This window comes from Tupaia chinensis, unplaced genomic scaffold (assembly GCF_000334495.1).
Source record: "Tupaia chinensis unplaced genomic scaffold, TupChi_1.0 Scaffold000438_1, whole genome shotgun sequence".
Classification (NCBI taxonomy): domain Eukaryota; kingdom Metazoa; phylum Chordata; class Mammalia; order Scandentia; family Tupaiidae; genus Tupaia; species Tupaia belangeri.
In genome coordinates this window covers 1773288-1780485 of record NW_006159943.1, presented here as the reverse complement: position 1 = coordinate 1780485, position 7198 = coordinate 1773288, and the positions used below count along the sequence as shown (strand labels likewise).

Here is a 7198-nt window from a genome sequence, read left to right as displayed (position 1 = left end):
GGTTTTTATTTGCGTTTCCCTGAGGATTATATTGAGCACATTTTTATACACCTATTGGCCATTTTATGCTTTCTGAATAGAAGAAGTCTATTCAGGTCTTGCCTATTAAGTTTTACCAGTGCCATTTTTTTTTTAATATTACCCAGTTATCAGATGGTTTGCAAATAACTTTCTCCAGATTCATAGGTCATCTCTTCATTCTGTTGATAGTTTTCGGTGCTATGGGAAAGCTAGAGTTGTCAGTAGTCCAAGTTGTTCATTTGCTTTGATGTCTGTCCTTTTGGTGTCAGATTCAAAATATTGCCAAGACCAATATTACCAAGGAACTTTTTCCCTTGTTTTCTTATAGAAGTTTTATGACTTCAGAGCTCACATTTAACTCTTTCATTCATTTAGAGTTCATTTTGTATGTGTGCAAGATAAGCGCCCAGCTTCAATCTGTTGCATGTGAATATAACAGTTTTCCCAATGCTGTTTATTGAAGAGGCTAACCTTTCTACACTGGGTGTTCTTGGTGCCTTTGTCAAAGACTAGGCAAGTAAGCCCTAAGTCTATTTGTCAAAGACTAGGCAGGTAAGCCCTAAGTCTATTGCTGGGACTGTGTGCCATTGCCATACTCCTTTGATTACTCTATCTTTCTTGAACAAAGAAGGGTGAAGCCTCTGGCTTTGTTCTCTCCCAAAATTGCTTTGGTTTTTGAAATCTCATGTAGTTCCACACAAATTTTAGGATTTTTTTTTCCATTTCAGGGCGGGGGGGATGCCATTGATATTTTAACAAGGATTGCATTGAATTTAATTTGTGGTAATATGTACATTTCAGCTGTATTAATTCTCCCATCATGCTCAGGGATGCCTTTCCATATATGTGTATTATTTTAAGTGACTTTTATCAATGTTTTATAGTTTTCAGTGTACTGATATTTTACATCCTTGGTTAAATTTATTCCTGAGCACTTTTTGTAGCTCTTAAAATGTCATCGTTTTCTTCATTTCTTTTTCTGCAACATACTGAATTTGCTTATTATCCTAACAGGTTTTTAGTGGCACCTTTAGGGTATTCTGTATATAAAACAGACGATTTTCCTTCTTCCTTTCCCACTTGGATGTTTTTTATTTCTTTTTCTTTCAAAATTGTTCTGGCAGGATATCCAGCCCTATATTGAATAAAGGTGGTGAGAGTTTTATTCCCAAACTTAGACAAATCACTTTCAGCTTTTCAACATTAAATATGATGTTGGCTGTGGATTTGTCTATATGGCCTTTATTATACTCTAGTACATTCCATCTATACCTGATTTATTATTAGTTTTTCTCAGGTAATATGACAAAATAATGCAATATTTATAATATTACAAAATAATGTTAAATTTCATCAAATGCTTTTTCTGCATCTATTGAGATGATTATATGATTTTTATCCTTCATTCTGTTAACATGATATATTGCATTTATCAGTTTGCATATGTTGAGCCATTCTTCCATTCCAACAATAAATCTCATCTGGTCATGGCATATGATTCTTTTAATGTGCTCCTGAACTCAGTTGTCTAGGATTTAGTTGAGAATTCTTGTATCTATGTTCATCAGGGATACTGGCCTGTAGTTTTCTCTTGTATTGTGCTTATATGTCTTCACTAGGCAGATAATACCTTGCAAAACAATTTTGGAAGGATTCTCTATCAATTTTGGAGAAAACTTTGGCAAGATTGAATAAAGTCTTCTTTAAATGTCTGGTAGAACTCACTCAGGAAGCAATCTACTCCTGGGCTTTTATTTCCTCTAAAGTTTTATTATTATTACTATTATTATTATTATTATTATTATTATTACTGAGTCAGTCTCCTTACATGCTAATTGGTCTCTTCACATTTCCTACTTCATCACAATTCAGTCTTGGTAAGTTGTATGCTTCTGGAATTTAGCCATTTCTTCTTAGGGTCCAAGACTCTTAAAGTACTGTCTCCACAATTGAGGAGCAAGCAGGACATTTAAACGTAAGTCAAGAATGTGGCAACGTGAGAGTCTGGGGACAGAAATCCAGGGGATTTCTGGAAATCTTTTTATGATGTTATCTTTTTATAATTTTTTAAAATTATTTTTATTAAATTTTATTTATTTTTTTTAACTTACCAGAGAGAGACAAAAGTAACTAACATGAGAAAGCAAGGCACCAGGTCCAGAACTAGAACCATAGCCAGCCATGTGGGAATCCAGCACCCTAACCACCATGTCACCTGCCTGTCCCTATGATGGCACCTTTAATGGGTGCTGCTGTTTTCTTGATTCTGGGTAGTCTCAAGGAGGGTCCAAAGTGAGATGTTACCCTCAGGTCTCTTCTGAGTATAGAACTCAAGACAAAGAACCCTTAGGTCACTCAGATCTCTTCAGTCTTTATTACTTGGGACTATGTTTGCAAAAGTTGAACAATTCAGGTTCAGTGTGGGCACTACAGGACCATAGTCAAGTGCTCAGAAAATATCCATCAGTCAGGAGGGAAAAAGGGCTTGGACTCCTCTTATCGTGTAAAATAAACCACCCAGGACTCTGGGCATGTGTTTTAATATCTAGTAAATGATATTTTTAAGACTAAACAAAGAAAAGGTACAGAGTGTCGGAAAAGTCATGACATATTTTTCGGTTTTTCTATTCAAAAATGCATCATCACTTTTCCAACGACCCAATTTTTTTTTTTTTTTTACTTCTCGGGGGCTGTTTATCAGTTTCAGTCACAGGGTTTCCTCTTTCAATTATGTTGTTTTTTCATTTGGATCTTCTCTCTTGTTTTTCTTGGTTAAACTAGATAAAGTTTGGTCAGTTTTATATATTTCAAAAACAACAACTGCTAGTTTTGTCGATCTCTTCTATTCTCTCTCCAATCTTTATTTCCTTTTCTTCTGCTTTAGTCTTTATTACTTCCTTCCTTCTACTAACTTGAGCAAAGCATGTTCTTTTTCATGTTCTTTGACGTGTAAGGTTAGGTTCCAGCCTGGTGGCACATACAGTGGCAAACTAAACTACAGTGCTGGAAGCCATGTGGTTCTCCATGGTTCAGATCCCAAGATCAGCTTGAAAACACACCAGGCATGTGTGCACATACCTAAGGTCCTGAGGAGTTGGAAAGCTGAGGAAGCAGAACTAGAACCTATGAGAGCCTGTTGAGGATCTTTCTCTCTCTCTCTCTTTTTTTTTTTTTTTTTTTTGAGAGGTTTTTGCTATAGGGCACGTGCGCTCACCAGACAGACAGAGAGAGACAGAGAGACAGAAAGCGAGAAATCACCCCCCAGAGGGGTTGGCCACGCCACAATCCCTTCTCCTCCATTATCCTCTTGGGATCTTGGGCACACACACACACGCATCCGGCGTGAGTTTAAGCCACTGGGTCCGGGATGCAAACCACGGTCGACTACGTGGGAGTCCAGCGACATAGCCATTATGCTAACTGCTGGTCCCTCTCTCTTTTTCATGCTCACATACATCCTTTCTATCATGAATAAACCTTTTTTTAAAAAAAAGTGAAGTTGTTTAAGGTCTTTCTTTTATCTCACATAGGCATTTATTGCTATAAGCTTCCCTCTTAGAACCACTTTTCCTGCATTCTATTAGTTTGGGTATGTTGTGTTTTCATTTTCATTTATTTCACAATACTTTCTGATTTCCTTTTTAGTATCTTATTGGACCCGTTGGTTGTTTAGGAATGTGTTGTGTAATGTCCACTATTTATGAATTTTCTAAAACTGACAGCTATTGGCTTTTTATTTTAGAGTATTGTGGTTAGAAAAGATATTTGATATAATTTCTGTCTTCTTAAATGTATTAAGATATGTTTTGTGACCCAATGCATGCTCTATCTTGGAGAATGTTCTGCATGCATTTGGGAAGACTGTGTGCTCTGCTGCTGTTAATGGAATGTTTTGTATTTGTCTGTTAGATTCATTTGGTTTTAGTATTATTTCCATATTGATTTTCTGTCTGGATAATCTATCAATGTTTAAAGTTGGATATTTAAATCCCCCACTATTTTTAGATGCGCTCTACTTCTTTCAATTCTGCTAACAAATTTAGGTTCTCCATATGTGTATTTGAAATTACGCCGCAATCCCATCTCCTCCATTCTCCTCTTGGGATCTTGGGCATGCATGCACATGTGCCCGGCGTGAGTTTAAGCCACTGGGTTTAGGACTTGAACTGCAGTTGACTACATGGGAGTCCAGCGACATAGCCATTACACCAACTGCTGGTCCTCATTATATGAATTGACCTCTTTATCATTATATATACTAACCATCTTTGACTCTTATGGAAAATTTGATTGAAAGTCTATCTTGTCTAATCTAAACACAGTCACCTTTCTCTCTTCAATTAGCATTTCCATGGAATATCTTCTCCATCTCTTCTCTTGCAGCCTATGTGTGTCCTTGATGGTAAAGTGAGTCTCTTATAGGCAACACATTGTTGTACTTGTATTTTAATTGACATACACCTTTGTGGAGCACGATGTGGTTTTTCAACAGGTGCGTGCAGTGTGCAGTACTCAAACCAAGGACATTAGGACTTTCAACATCTTCAACAAAGAGCATTACTTTATGTTGTGTACCTTCTGTGTTCAGTCTAAGTTTTTTCTCTTCTGTATGATTGGCAATGCCCTTTTTTAAACTCTATCAAGTTATTGGAGTATTAAAACTACTTCCGTTAGAGTAATTATTGATAAGGACATTTTGCCATTTTTAAATTCTTTTCATCTTCTTTCTTCCTGTCCTGCTATCTTCCTTCATGATTTGCTGATTTTTTTTAGTGGTATACCTTGATCCCTTTCTTCTTTTGTTTTTATATACCTACTATAGGTTTTCTCTCTTGTTGATTACCATGAGGTTTATACAAAACATCTTATAGTTAAAATAGTCCATTTTAAGCTGACAACTTTACTTCAATCACATACAATAACTGCACTTTTATTTCTCTTCTCCATACGCATTTTATGTTTATCAGTGCCACTTATTCTGTGTAACCATTAACAAATTACTATGGCAATATTTATTCTAATACTTTTCCCTTTTTCTTTATACCAGAGTTGAGAGAGATTTTTCACACCACTCTTACAGTATTAGAATACTCTGGATTTGACTATATATTAATTCATACCAGTGAGATTTACATTTTCAAATCTCTTACATTGTTAGCATACTTCCATTTTACCTTGAAAAAAAGAGTCCACCAGTTTTTGAAAGGCAGGTACACCAGTAATGAACTCCCTCAGCCTTTGTTTGGAGATGTCTTGGTCACTCCTTCATTCTTGAGAGATCAGCTTTGCTGCAGGTAGTATTCTGCTGGCAGTTGATCCTTTCAGCACTTTGGATATGTAACAGCACTCCCTCCTCGCTTTCAGTATTTCTGTTGTGACATCTATGTGGAGAGATTCCTTACCTTGACTTTTCCTGCACTGTTTCCTTGACTTTTGAAAATGAACGTGATAACGTGTCTCAGATTTTAGGGGGCTCTTAATCTTCGTTGAAATACTTTAAACGTTCGTCTCCTCATCCTGTCGAAGCCACACACTCTGAAAATAAAACCAGGGCGCCAAACTCTACTCCTCTGGGTAATAAGAAAAGCACTAACTCAGACACCAACGGGCACAAGCCCAACATCGAAGAAGTCTGCTTTTAGAACACCAACAAAATAGACCCCCGAAGGGGGTGCACCGTTCCTGGAGATACTGCAATACCAGGTCGATGCGTGGAGTGGACGGAGCAAGCCCCTATTCCAACTCCCTGTCCCAAAAATCCATTTAATATATTGTCCTCGGATAGAGGACGTATCAGATATTAAACTGATAAGAACAGATACTACACTTGATCTTAGCCAAAAGGCCGAGAAGCGATACCGGGGAAGCCTCCCTGGCCGGTGTCTATCTCCTATCGCCCATATTGCACTCGCGGTGACAAAATCACGCCCAAGTAAAGACTCACCCTCCCACTATTTTCACACTGTATTACTGACATGCTCGCCAGACATGCTTAATTGCCCAGATTGTTACTTATCTGGGGAATTTTCACTTTCCTATTTTCCTCCCATGGCTCCCGAGCAAAACCGCCATTTCAAATTTGCATGCCCCGCCACGCGCTGGAAGTACTGCAATACCAGGTCGATGCGTGGAGTGGACGGAGCAAGCCCCTATTCCAACTCCCTATCCCAAAAATCCATTTAATATATTGTCCTCGGATAGAGGACGTATCAGATATTAAACTGATAAGAACAGATACTACACTTGATCTTAGCCAAAAGGCCGAGAAGCGATACCATACACGGCCGCCTGGTCAGTGTCTATCACCTATCCCCCATATTACACGCGCGGTGACTAAAGTTACGCTCAAGTAAAGACCCTTCTTCACATTATTTCCACACTGTATTACAGTCATGCTTGACAGACATGTGTAATTCCCCAGATTGTTACGTATTTGGGGAATTTTCACTTTTCTATATTGCTCCCATGGCTCCCGAGCAAAACCACCATCTGAAATTTGCATGCCCCGCCCCGCGCACGCCGTGCCGTGCTTCCGGGCCGGCCTTCTCGCCGCCCAACCGGAAACCGCCTGTACAACACCGGGTTAGCGGAGAGCTCCTTCAGTCCCGTCGCCGCTTTCTTTCCAGTGTTTCCTCCCCCACACCCTCTCTTTATATTTTCCATACATACAGCTACTCAAAAGAATCTTACAGTGATAGTCTGATGTTTGCCTTCCTTGGTCACAGTCGAGGAGCTGGACGATTTTATCCTTCTTTGCCACGATGGCAAGGAAGTACAGTCGACAGAAGTAGAGCCGTCTCTCGGCTGGCGGTTGGAGCAGAAGATGGATACAGAGGACAGAGAGAGACGCCCTAGGCTCTCACGAGGATGATGAAAGGGATTAGATAAGCGAAAAGTCTCAGGCTGCGAGTCTTCAAATGACAGCATCCTAGATTAATTTTCTGGGACTCCAGAGCCTGCACATCAACAAGATGAGCTGTCAGAGGTTTAATGAAGCTCGTCCTCGCCGTCCGTGTTTTGGGGCGAGCACGAGAATAGCCAGAAGCTGGAACCTCAGAGAGGCTGGTCCAGGATGCCAGCAGGAGGTCATTTTTTTTTTCTTTTTTTTGGGAGAGGTTTTTGCTATAGGGCGCGTGCACTCGCCAGACAGAGAGAGAGAGACAGAGAGACAGAAAGC

General features: G+C 39.3%; 2 non-coding genes across 2 annotated transcripts; both read right to left on the bottom strand.

Annotated features, from left to right (window-relative positions):
- Nucleotides 1–5687: 5687 nt before the first annotated feature.
- LOC114009024 (U2 spliceosomal RNA) lies at nucleotides 5688–5878 on the bottom strand. Its single transcript, XR_003550504.1, has one exon. It is a non-coding gene; the product is annotated as a U2 spliceosomal RNA (small nuclear RNA).
- Nucleotides 5879–6099: 221 nt separating this feature from the next.
- On the bottom strand, nucleotides 6100–6294 carry LOC114009029 (U2 spliceosomal RNA). The gene has a single exon (XR_003550509.1). It is a non-coding gene; the product is annotated as a U2 spliceosomal RNA (small nuclear RNA).
- Between the last annotated feature and the right edge of the window lie 904 nt (nucleotides 6295–7198).